The sequence below is a fragment of the Seriola dumerili genome, unplaced genomic scaffold (assembly GCF_002260705.1).
Source record: "Seriola dumerili isolate Sdu_G_001 unplaced genomic scaffold, Sdu_1.0 BDQW01000216.1, whole genome shotgun sequence".
Classification (NCBI taxonomy): domain Eukaryota; kingdom Metazoa; phylum Chordata; class Actinopteri; order Carangiformes; family Carangidae; genus Seriola; species Seriola dumerili.
In genome coordinates this window covers 1,269,929-1,282,242 of record NW_019174471.1, presented here as the reverse complement: position 1 = coordinate 1,282,242, position 12,314 = coordinate 1,269,929, and the positions used below count along the sequence as shown (strand labels likewise).

At 40.3% G+C, this 12,314-nt stretch overlaps 1 protein-coding gene across 1 annotated transcript in view; it reads left to right on the top strand.

The window, feature by feature from the left end:
* The window catches only part of LOC111228201 (mastermind-like protein 3), a 67,424-nt gene that overhangs the window by 15,791 nt on the left and 39,319 nt on the right, over positions 1–12,314 (top strand). The window lies entirely within an intron of this gene.

Genomic DNA, 12,314 nt, shown 5'->3' with positions numbered 1-12,314 from the left:
TATATATATATATATCTATATATATATATATATATATACGTATATATACTGTATGTGTATACTACAGGCTGCAGAGTTCATACCCAGACATAGACTCTGAACCTGACAGGAATAAGTGCACAAAATGTAATATGGGATAGATGATTTCATATATTGGTGACTTTTTTACTATTCTGACCTGTTTCCCACATGTTTGCAAACACCTACTCAAATGAAAAACAAGCATTCGGACACTGTTATTTAGCCCTCAGTCTGTGGGCAGTCAGCTGCAGACTGACTTCTATGTATTTGTGATTGAGGTCATTATCAGGGACTGAAGGCCACACCATTATATCACTTACTGTCGTGCACCACAGCAAGGATATTGATCACCCCATTTGGACAAAGTATTTGTGTTCCTAGCCTAGGGTCAACATGCACAGCACTGTGTAGTAAGTGAGGAGCTGGAAAACGAGACCCTGACCTGACCAAGACCCCTCTGCTAAAAGTTCTGTCACTATTAATGGTCTGTTGGTGCANTATATATATATATATCTATATATATATATATATATATACGTATATATACTGTATGTGTATACTACAGGCTGCAGAGTTCATACCCAGACATAGACTCTGAACCTGACAGGAATAAGTGCACAAAATGTAATATGGGATAGATGATTTCATATATTGGTGACTTTTTTACTATTCTGACCTGTTTCCCACATGTTTGCAAACACCTACTCAAATGAAAAACAAGCATTCGGACACTGTTATTTAGCCCTCAGTCTGTGGGCAGTCAGCTGCAGACTGACTTCTATGTATTTGTGATTGAGGTCATTATCAGGGACTGAAGGCCACACCATTATATCACTTACTGTCGTGCACCACAGCAAGGATATTGATCACCCCATTTGGACAAAGTATTTGTGTTCCTAGCCTAGGGTCAACATGCACAGCACTGTGTAGTAAGTGAGGAGCTGGAAAACGAGACCCTGACCTGACCAAGACCCCTCTGCTAAAAGTTCTGTCACTATTAATGGTCTGTTGGTGCAGATGGATGCATCAGACATGACGCCATGCACCATTTCTTCTATCATTCCTAAATGGAAGGAATCAAATGGGGCCACAGGCCTCTATAAACTATGACAGAATGCAGACTGCACACAGCTTGACCTTTTTTAAACTTCCTGTTTAATTATCCCTGAGAGCATCATTCACCTTGTGTGTGTGTGTGTGTGTGTGTGTGTGTGTGTGTGTGTGTGTGTGTGTGTGTGTGTGTGTGTGCGCGCTTTGGGCTTCACTGCATTTCTAACTCTTAAAAACACACACAGTCTGGCTGCCATCACTTTTTTATGTAACAAGCTTCCAAAAATGTGTGTGTCCTCTCTGCTCTCTGCTCTGACCCCTTTTATGCGGTATGAATATTTTATCAGTGGATCGCCCAACACATTCCCCTCTGAATGTGTGTGTTTGTTCAAGCAAATATAAAAAGTCTGATAGTAAAGTTCACAGGGAGCATAATTTAACCAAGCATTTCTGTCTGCAAGTCTTGTCCCTTTCTGTCATCTCCATGTGTAGAAGCAACACTGGTTGTGGTTGTGCATCCAATTGATAGTCAAATGCACAAGAGCTTATTCACATTCATTCAAGCTTGAGCTCTTTGCACCGAATAGGAACAGAAGTCAGGACCTATATTTTTCCATGGCATCAAGGAAGCATTAAAAAGACGTTAAAGAAAGTTTGTCTTGGTTAATGGCTGATGTTGATATCAGCAACAACAGTTTTTCCATGTATTCTGAATGAATTCTGCATGTGTTATGTTTTGTTGCTCCATCCTGTGCCACAATGTCACTTTTGGCTCCTGATTTTGATTTAGTTTTAGTCTGAGTCTTTTAATACTTTGTCATATTTTACTCATTTGATTATTGATTATTATAGTCTAGCTCCTGTTTTGTCTAATTTATGCATTTTTAAGAGCATCCTGAGGCTACAGCAGTGACCAGTACGTACAGTATCTGTTACTTTCCTTCCAAGAATCAGTAATGTTAGCTAACATTACTCACAGACACTTAATGCAACTGAAATGCAAGATATGCTGCATATTGGGTGAGGTCAAACAGCCACAGTGCATTCAGAAAGTCTTCAGACCCCTTCACCTTTTTCTCACATTTTGTTATGTTGCAGCCTCGTGCTAAAATTATATAAATTATTTTTTTCACTCAATGCCCCACAATGAAATAGCGAAAACTGAATTTTTATTCAGAGCCTTTATTTGAAAATTAGTTCAGGTGCCTCCTATTGATTGTAGCATAAAGCTGCAACATAACTAAATGTGAATAAAATTGAGGGGGTCTGAATACTTTCTGAATGCACAGCAGTGTGTCATCTGCATATATTGTGTGAGATTCTTTTTGGCAGGAGCCTGTTTTACTAATCAGATTGATTGATTCTACAGATGCATGCAGGTAGTTGAGCTACAGTAATTCATTAATTTGTCCTTTCAGCTGTCTTTCAAAGTTTTGTTTAGCTTGACTATAATCTTGTCATAGTTGCTGGGCCATTATAAAGTCCTGTCTCAGGAGTAGGGACTTTTTGAGAGCAGGAACTATGCCCCGGGGCTAAAATTGGACCTAGTTTCCTGCTTTAAAAAACAGGAAAGTACCTGAGAGCAAAGTGCAACAGAAAAGGGCCATTAATTTCTTAGCTCTGCCACTTCACCTATTCACAGGAGCTGTGGACATTCATGCACACACACAGTGTCTGAACATAGTCGGTGACAGAGGATCGCTGACCTGCATGTGTACGCCTCCTGAGACTAATTACAATATAGTCTTTCTGTTTGTTGCACACTTGCACGCACGCACGCACGCACGCACACACAGACACACACCTACCTCCCTGGGGCTTTAGGCCACTCCCTGCATTTGAAGAGAAACCACAGGCCTGTGGGCTCTGTCTCTCTGCGTCTCTGTCTCTCTTATCGGGGTTTCATCAGCCATAGCACTCTTAGTTGTTGTAGAGCTTGATGGTGAACATACCACCAGCTTCTCACATAAACAACTGTGTGTTACTCTGTGTGTGTTTGAGAGTTTTGGTATGTATTTTTTTGTAATAAGGTGTCAGAGATCATGTCTGAGTGTGAGTTATTGTTTATGGGCGTCTGTCTGTGATTGGGTGTGTGCGTGTGTGTGTGTGGGGGGGGGGTTAGGTGTGTCAAAGAGAATGTGCACACTAACATGCTGCTTTTACTTTTGTATCAGGAAAAATAATTAAAGGTACAGCCTCATTTTAAATGCTGGATTATAGAAATCTCTGAACATTTATTGCATGTAAATACATCAAATATCAATATAGAGTTTTATAACAAAGTTAAACTTCCACGACATAATGTTTGTGTCTAAGGGAGTTATTACTGATATTTTGAGATTATAAAACTGTTACTTGCATATTTTAAATAGTTTAGTTTTTAATAGCATATTTTAAATAGAGTCCTGATCTAAAAGACTGGTAAGAGTATTGAATATTAGTGTAAGTCCTAGTAGCAAAACTGGACTTTTTGGAAGCAGTTCCACATTTTTCTTGCAGGTTTTGCAACTCTCTATAAACAGTGAAAAGCTGCAAACACATGAGAAAGTGAATTTGCCGAAGGCTTAGGTGTGATTGCACAACAACAGAGTATGAGGATGTTTTAAACCAAAGACCTCAGTTCAAGACTAAAGGTAAAACTGGTATTGTTTTTACTTGCTCTAAATAGCAACAGCTAACGTTACTTCGTTTTAACCAAGTGTAGTAAAAGTATTAAAACTCACATTGAAATAAACAAACATTTTGATGAGAATCTCTTAAATCTGAGTCATAGTTTACTTCTTTTTTGTGTGACTTCACGGCCAACTTGCATGCACATCTGATATAAATAATCCAAGATTAAATATAGAGGCCCTGTAATATATAGATAGTCCTTTTATGGGTCAAAACTCCTGCACATTTGATGCTCAATTTGAAGAATCCATAGGCTTCTCATGTGACATCCACGTGTGTGTGTGTGTGTGTGTGTGCGCGTGTGTGTGCGCATGCGTATGTGTGTGTTAGGTGAGTGCTGTGATTGTGTGGCTTGATGAAATAGACTGAATGGCGTGCCAGGAATGTCAGAGATAGCATCTTGCTCAGATTAGTGTGATGGCAGCTGGACACAGGGACACCTCAGACCTCAGTGTACACACACACACACACACACACACACACACACACACACACACACCCAACCACAGTGAAAAATTGTCATTCTAAGGGATTTCCAATTTTATTGACAGTTGCTATAAATCTGAACAGTTTACAAAGTAACTAAAGTTTTGCAGTGTGTGATAAACCTCCACACAGGTATATATATCAAAACCAATTCAGGCATTCTTGCAGTTTACACAAGAGTGTGTGGTGAGGGGGTTTTATGATACAGCACCTCCACTCTCCACAGTACGGAGGATTCCCCCGTGGGCGTACTTGGGGTTGTGATTTACAGGGTGTGAACAGGTATCGGATGACAGAGTCTCTTGCCTCCCTGCCCTCCTTCTGCTTTCATGTAAACTCAGAGAGGGAGGGTCATGCTGTGTGTGTGTGTGTGTGTGTGTGTGTGTGTGTGTGTGTGTGTGTTCATGGGAGTAATGGCACCTTTCCTCTTATTGTTTCTCCTCCTCATACACACACACAAACACACACACACACACACACATATAGATACCAGCGATGAGCCTTTGAAGTAGAGGATGTGTGTATTGATTAGTCGGGCGGAGTGTGACCCAGAGGTTTACAGAGCAGGTTATAACTCAAACAGAGACAATTAGTCCAAACTAGTTACTGATTGAGACCAGTGCTTGCTGAACTGGTCGAGCAAAGTGAGAAATTGTTTCATTTAATCGATTACCTGTAAAGCATCTTGCTAGAGGAATTTAGTAACAAAGATTTTACTGGAGCATACCTCACATACCCACTCTACATAATCAAAGAGGTCCAGCTTATGGTCTAAAAGAACAAATTAAACCTTTAAAGAGTCTGAAGATTAGTAGAGTGAATTACCAGCTTAAAATAAATTCGATTAAATTCTTCAAGTTGCAGATTTGATTCAGGACACTTATTTTTTTTCTCTTGATTTGATGTGATTTTGGAAACCACTGTTTCACCCAATAATAATAAGTTCAAACTATTACTATTCATATGAGCAGTTCCTGTGTGTGTGTGTGTGTGTGTGTGTGCGTGTGTGCGCGTGTGCGCGTGCGCACATGTGCGTGTGTGTATGTGTGAGATAGAGATAGAGATATAGAGAACAAGAGAACTCAGCATGGGCTAAAAGTCCCACATCAGCTGTTTCGATATATCAGCAGAAACAAAAACAGAAGTGTGGCTGCTGGAAAAAAGAGGAAATGGCCTCAAATATATATACACACACACACACACACACACACACACACACACACCTCTTCCACATTAAAGTTAAAGACAGAGCAGTGGCAGAATCAACAAAGTCAACACTAAGCTTGCACAATGATGAAAATGAATCTAGATTATGTTGTTGGTAAAATATTATGATGATGACTGTTACTCATGACTCGTCCCACTGATTTCAGCTAAACATCGTTTAGCTGCAGACGAAATTTTTATTGCTTCTTCAGTCACTATATTAACTGGTCTCTGTGAAGCGTCAGGAAGAAGAGAAGCAGTAGGAACAACCACAGAGCCATAAACTCATTCTGTCACACACACACACACACACACACACACACACACACACACACACACCCCCCCACACACACACACCTACAGTATACAGCCACTTGCATGGTAACTGAGTAAGCTGAGTGTTCAGAGGAAGTGTCCCACCTCTCTTAGAAAGTGACATCAGAGTTGAGCTCTTCACAGTGGCTACAAGCCCAGGCCACTGAACAATTTGTTTTTCCAGACCATGTTGAGACTGTCTGCTTTAATTCATAATCACACACTGCACACATGATACATATGTGCGAGTACTTTGAAGTACTTTGTGTAGTTTTATTAAATTGTTGGCAATTAAAGAAGAGAGAGTTTTTCATTCTCTTTAAAAGTGCATTACAGATTATTTCAGGACAGAAAGTGTGACGCAGGCAGAGGTGATGTCTCTAGCTTGTGGTTGGAATTGGAGCCAAGAAAAAATCAAAATGACTATTGATCAGTTCATCAATACTGTGATGATACAGTTTTATCATGTTATAGCTGAACAAATGAATGCACATTGTGGCTAAAAATCAAACGAAATTAGTTAGAAAATGTTTTTTTGTCTTACACACATGAAGAGACTGCAACTCTGCAACTGTCATGTACTGCAACAACGAAACACTGTTCATTGCTTTGAACATCAGTTTGAGTATTTTAGATGAGACTTTTGTGAGCTTTCACACTGTCACTATGAACCAATTCCTGTTTATATCTACTGGGTTCTATCACGTGATATTAAGCTAATTTTGACTTCCTGGTTCTCTTCTGACTGACTGCTGATGTGTACACAGAGCTCCTATGCAGAGAGAGATGAAATTTGTTTATGATAAATTCTTAAAGCACAAGGTGATGTCTCCAAAATGTTTTTGTCTATTTAATTTATTATCATATATAATGAAACAACGATGGCAAATCCTCACATTTCAGAAGTTGAAAATATTGGCATTTTTGCTTTGAAAGTTAAATCAAAATAGGTTTGTATTTCTTCTATGCTACCATCTGCAACTTACTGCAATCAGGTGATTACCTAGTCTTCATAAATGGCTGAAATAATGGACAAAAATACAAAAATACAACTCAGGTTGTAATAAAATATCCTTTAGTGATACTGTCTTTCTCCTGTTCAGACATACAGTATAACTCCCCTCCCCTGTCCATTTCAAAGTCCAAGTTTCTGGATGGATCCCACCCATTATCTATCCACCAGTGACATCATACACCTAACCAGACTCCGGAGAGGTCAGCGTTTCCCTCTGTGCATGTGAGACTTCACAATCATAGGTCCACATAGTAGTAATGTAGGGATCTTAAACTGCCCTGCAGTTGTTTTACAGCCACATCGACCTTGGACAGTGAACAGCTCCACATTCACTGCCCAAACCCTTAAAGTAAAAGTTAGTGTAGCTGGAGGCAGACAAATATTGACACTGAAACTGCCAATTTTCAGTTGTGTTGTCTGGTTTTGTTAAAATCCACCGTTCCTAACGGCAGACTGGTGTGTCACAGCCCCCCAGCAGCACCATGATATCATTTTGGGGATGGCGATGACTGTGCAGCTCTTCACAGAAGTGATCTCACACTTTGTCTGACGGAGCGTGAACCTCTCACTTTTCTCTTGCTCTTTTAGCCGTGTTACACCAGGGAAGAGGCATTTGTCTTTTCACATATCTGAGTTAATTATAGTTGCACCGGAGCAGTTAATGCTGCGATGCCTTGCTCGGCGGCACAGTTGAGCGCACACTAGATATCCCAGCAGCTGGCACATATCCGGTTTCAAACCAGCAGCTGGACTGCGCAAGTGTATTTAAAAAGTATGTATGTATGTATGTATGTATGTATCAAGCCACACAATATTTCCTGAGCTGAGAATTTCTAAAGGGTTAATGATTTACGACGAGTTAAAATCTGATCATTAACATGTTATGATCTAGATTGTCATTCAATGTTTAACAAAGGAAGTTCAGATCAGGTATTGGTCACGTCATAGTGTTTCTCCTCATAAAAAAAACATTCTTTTGTGTCTGAAGGAGAAGGACGACCAGCTTTCAGAGGGACCTCCTGGGTCCAGAGTATCTACCCTGGTCAAGCGTCCTTGAGCGAGATACACAAGAGCCCCCAAGACTCCCGCATATAGCAGAACCCGACCCCCGCCCTTCTTTAGGATTAATCAAGCACTTTGTGTTGTTGTATATTAAGGGAACAGGAGGAAGAGAAAATGCAGAGAGATTTTTGGGATTAGGTTCAATGTGTTATGTCACCCATCACCCTGGAGCCTGCCAGTGTTAAGCCTATGGAAAACCCTGTACATATGCCACTCATTTTCCTACTTCTGTCTCTTCTCTCCCCTGTAGACTCACAGATCTTCTCTCAGTCGTTCTAAACACTGTATGATTAAGGCTCATTGTTTTCAGTCTCCAAATTTTTTTTTTTTAGAAATACACCCTTATTCTCTGGGCAAAGATTTCAGATACTGTGTAATTAATTTTAAAAAGTTGCAATTTAAATTGTAATTGCAATATTGCAGTACTGTCAGGAGTTATTTTTGCAGCTTTAACATCATGTGTGCTTATCATGGTGCGTCTTTGTTTACATACAATAGCAGTGTGTCAGGGCAGATTAGAAAGAGGCTTAACCTTCACCTCTGCTTTTTTGGCAGCCAGGGGACACACACTCACCGGCCCAGGAACGCACACGTATAGACACATATGGGTTTGCACACACACACAAACACACACACATAAACGCGTGACTAATCCACACATACACTCGGAACATTTGTTAGCAGACAGCACAATAGAAACTGCCTTTTCCGTGGATTTCCTTCCTTTGTTGAATCCAGATTATTTCTGAGTGGCCACACCACAGTTGTGAGCAGGAGGTGGAAAACAGTAGCTCAGCTCAAACTATTGCACCTCACCAGGGTCAAAAGATCCTTGAGTTTTTCACTTTCTGAACCCAAATCCAAATGCGTCCCACTTTAGGACCAGACTAATGAAAAGGTTCTGCTCCTGTGGTCATGTGGGGACACGCTGTAGAAGCAGAAGGAGCCGAAAAGGAACAAACAAAACTGCATTGTCTGTTTTTCATCCATTCAAATGACTGTGTTAAATCAAATCGGCTGGGTTCAATGGGTGGCATGGCTCACCCTGCTAACTCTGCAGCTGGCACCAATGATGTACTGTATGCTAAACACACACACAGATGATGTGGGGTTAAATATGGAAACTGGGGCAGTGTCTCTGACCAGCATGGCTTTGTGGTCGAGGCAGTAGGCAACAGTCTTCCTGCGACACACCCTGGTCTCAGCACTGGGGTCTCATTTACTGCTGCTGATACACTGGCAGTCAGGCATGAGTACGCCCACGTCTAGTTTATTTATATTCCCTCTTCAGAAACTGATTATTGTTCATTATAAGAACAGTTTGTAAAACTTAATGTATTTCAAATTTGATTGGCTGAGTATTTCACTAGCCCAACATCTGAGGACTGATTAACTTACTAACTGGATGACTGTCTATGTGACTGATTGATTGCTTGTTTGATTAGGTTTCTAATAGGTTATCTAATATTAAATCACCAATAAATACAACAAGATTGTTCTATATAGGGAATACAATGTTCCTCCACCTTTTGTGCACATGAAAGAGGATGTGCACACCTGAACATCGTGTTCTGGCTCCTTTGCAGCTGCACAGCTCCTTCTCCTTATTCACAGATTTTGCTGAGGAGAGTGAAATAAACAAACAAGAATAGCCAACAGGTTCATATTGGACATTAAATTAATATACAGTGATGGCGTCATTAATTATTGACTTTGACTAGCTTTTCTTGTTTGTTTATTTCACTCTCCTCAGTAAAATCTGTGAATAAGGAGAAGGAACTTCATAGTTTCCCTTCTGCTAATAAACACTGTTCAGGAAATACCATTAGAAAATATTAAGGTGGTCTGCTGCTTATGGTAATTAAAACAAATAAAGTACAGAGTATCAGTCACCACACTGATCATAGATGAGCTACAAATGTACTATTTACTGCGCTTGTAAATTACAAAAATTGTCAGCAGAGTGTTTCAAATCCATATTGGAAATGTTCCTGCTCGTCCATGCCGGTTCCATGAACATGGCTTGCTCGTCCATTGAGCAAGCCATGTTCATGGAACCGGCATGGAGACGTGACATAACATCATCCAGTGGACATCCGGGGGTTAGTGTGGTCCAGTGCAGATTGGATGAGGTGGAGGTCAGAGTTCTGTGCAGGCCAGTCAAGCTCCATTTCCAAACCATTTCTTTATGGACCAGGCCAAGTGCTCATTGAAACAGGACTGGCTCCAAACTGTTGATGCAAAGTGGGAGGAAGACTTTGGTCTAAATTATCATTCATAACTGTCCCTAGAGGGTATTTTGTCAGTGTGTGGCAAATATTAAAGTTAAGTGTTGAACTATACAGCATATTAGATCTCAGAGAACATACCAGTCCAGTGAGTACGAGTTGTGATTGGGGGAAACCTTGTCCAAACCATGAAAAACACCCCCAGTACCAAATTATATGACCAGAGGTACACAAAAAAAACTTAATAATAATATACCTGTACCTGTTATCTTTGCAGTAAGTGGATGGATAATCCAGCAGATGGGGCTGTGGAGTTGTATTTGAGATTTGACTGTCTCTGAGTAATCTTGAGAAATATTTTTATTTAAAAATCCCTTAATTAAAATTCAGTTATTAATCCAAAAAAAAAACATTTTCTGTTGGAGTGATTTTTTTAATGAAAATACAAGTACTTTTTGCTGTGAATGAATTTAGTTCTACTAATATATTATAGTGGTAGCTGCATTTAAAAAAGGGTTCATTTATGTCTATAGACAGAAGTGTGGCAGCGCAGCCAGACAGATAGGAAACTGTAATAACTCAAAGGTCTCAGGATTGATCCTCTTTGCAGCCTGTGTGTTCCCCTGTATTGTCCTTGAGCAAGACCTTGAACTCTAACTCGCCGTTTCAACGATGTGAGAAAAGGAAGTTCAACAAAGAGAGGAGAGATGATTTTCACAGGGTAGAGATGTTAAGTGTAGCGTAGCGTGGATAATGGAAGGAGAATTGTAGAAGACGAGAGACGAGACGGATAAACAGAGAGTGTCTGAAGAGCAGAGAAAGGCTGGCTGCTGCTGGCACTGAAGATAATCTGGCATTATAGTTGGAAGATGACACAACATGACTCTGCAAATTCCCCTGGTGGCCATTGGTCAGCTGAACTCCCAGATGAGCTGATGACTGCTTGGATGTGTGTCTCTTTGTGTCTGAGTCCATGTTTAGGTACAGATTGTGCCTCTGTGTTATACAAAGTCATGCATTTCTTTCATGCAGCATAATCCCATCTGAAACTGTGCCTCCCTGTGGTAGACAGTGGCATTGCATCCAGGTTGTCAGTGATTTGAAGCTATGTTTTGTGTAGCCGCCTCAGAGGGAGCTCAGAGATCAGGCGCAGGCCTCGCAGCCTCAGTGTATTCAGTGTGTGCACTTCAGCAGGATGGGCGCCTGCCTTCACGGGGTGCTCTGGTCTTCTTGCTGCTCCTGAGGCCACTTTGATGCCTCCTCGGGACACAAACCTGCGGCCCTGTTAAGTTCACATCAGTGATTTTGTGCTCTCACTTCCTTGAACCACTTCTCTCCATTTTCATCTATTTCAGTTTCTTCTGCTATTTCTTTACCTCCACTTCCTAATCTTTATCTCTCCATTTCAGCTTCAGCGTCTAGGCTTTTTGTGACTGTAATCCAGGATATAGTTAGGACTGATGTTTAAGATTTCCCCATGATTTCAAAGCGATCATTTCTCAGAAATATTCTACCGTTTCCATTGTCTTCCATTGCTATAAATGAAGTTTAAAAAGATATAAATTGAAAAACTGAACTCAAGTGGTAATATTTACAAGTTCACTCAAAAGTACACTATTGTTGAGGGGAAGAAAAACACACAAACAGAATCTTTTCATCTGTTTTTCATTTTCATTTCCATCTGTTCTTAACACTTTTGCATCAAGTGATATGATCATATCGTTATTGTTTTTCATTGTGAAGCACCGTCATTTGACCCCAGGGTTGAATGATGACTCAAAATCCCAGGCATGAATAATTTGCACCCACCAAATGACATAACATCGTGATTTAGCTCTCTGTGGAAGTGCCTTCAAGATCGTCTGTGTACAGCACATTTTATTATTTCCATTTTCTTAAAGGATTACTTTATAGGATTTAGGATCTATTGGCAGAAATAGTATATTTATAATTATGTTTTTATTAGTATATAATCACCTAAAACTAAGATTTATTGTGTTTTCTTTAGTGTAGAATGACCATACGTGTCTACATAGGGAGCGGGTCCTCTTTTACAGAGCCTGCCATGTTTCTACAGTGGCCCAGAACGGACATATCAAACACTGACTCTAGAGAGAGCCTTTTGCATATTTACGTTAACTGACGGCCACTGTAGCTTTTACTACAGGGTGTTCAGTTGGTTGCAATTTGCACCCTCACCACTAGATGCCACTAAATGCTGCGCACTGGTCCTTTAAAAAAAAAAAAAATTCCCCCCT